This window comes from Cryptomeria japonica, chromosome 6 (assembly GCF_030272615.1).
Source record: "Cryptomeria japonica chromosome 6, Sugi_1.0, whole genome shotgun sequence".
Lineage (NCBI taxonomy): Eukaryota > Viridiplantae > Streptophyta > Pinopsida > Cupressales > Cupressaceae > Cryptomeria > Cryptomeria japonica.
This window is the reverse complement of record NC_081410.1, coordinates 400,227,768-400,228,779: the sequence shown is the minus strand read 5'-3', so window position 1 is coordinate 400,228,779 and position 1,012 is coordinate 400,227,768. Positions and strand designations below refer to the sequence as shown.

Here is a 1,012-nt window from a genome sequence, read left to right as displayed (position 1 = left end):
CATTTGACAAAGCAGGGAGTCTAACGAAGTGGATATTTAAGCATGCAGTGGATTATCTTGGAATTGCATATCAGATACCATATCCACATGATAAGGGATAGATCGAGATGAGAGTAATTGACCTACACAGAATTTCATGTTTGCACGAGGTTTAAAAATCTCAATTTTCTCAGCTATTACGAATCATTAGGCTTTAACAATCCCTCGTATCTTACTTACTAAACGGTTCTCGTATCATCTTGATCTCCTCGTTACAGCTAAATGAGCTATTAAGTTTCCCTGGCTGCTGCAATCACAGGACAAACTTCCGATTTAGGATTTAGTGATATGTGGGGGCCGCGCGAACGCGAGCCCCCTCTGTCACAAATTATGACGTGCACTCTCCACAATGGGAGATGCTAGACAGAGCCCCCTTCTCTATGTGCAATGAAGGTGCTCTCTCTAGGCCATCGGCCTTCTTGATCACCGATTGACCCCGCCCAGGTAAGTATGCTTCTAACTTACCCATCTCCTTCCTCTTGTACTCCTCCTCCTCCCTCCTTTTCTTCCTCTAACGCATGTGGGATCTTAAACAGCCTGTTTGTTGCATTTCACACATCTTGAATCAAGAAAGGAATGATGAGGGTTTACAATTCGGGGAGCGAAATAGCTATAATGCAACTCTACCTCATTAAATTGGACAACTGAAAAGAGCTGTATACTTGCAGGCGCAAAATTCGCATTTCTTTAATAAAAATTCAGTAATACCATCCTAAGTTCGGCCAGTGCATAGACTGTAGTTTTCACCTTATGGTATTCGTTTGTTTGTTTCAGCATAGATGTGCAGTATACATTTTTCCTCCAGGAAAAGCCAGAACAATTAAAAAACATACTTGAGGCTCAGCAGCAGAAAATGTGACGTTCTTCAACAATAAGTTGCTGTGATTTTCCTATTGACCGGTGGAATCCTTGTGGAGGAATGGCTATGACATATACTCCCCCTCCTCTTTCACACCTAGCGAATGGACAAACT

General features: G+C 42.3%; 1 non-coding gene across 1 annotated transcript; it reads right to left on the bottom strand.

Moving 5' to 3' along the window:
• Window positions 1–329: 329 nt before the first annotated feature.
• Window positions 330–491, bottom strand: LOC131065887 (U1 spliceosomal RNA). Its single transcript, XR_009111511.2, has one exon. It is a non-coding gene; the product is annotated as a U1 spliceosomal RNA (small nuclear RNA).
• Between the last annotated feature and the right edge of the window lie 521 nt (window positions 492–1,012).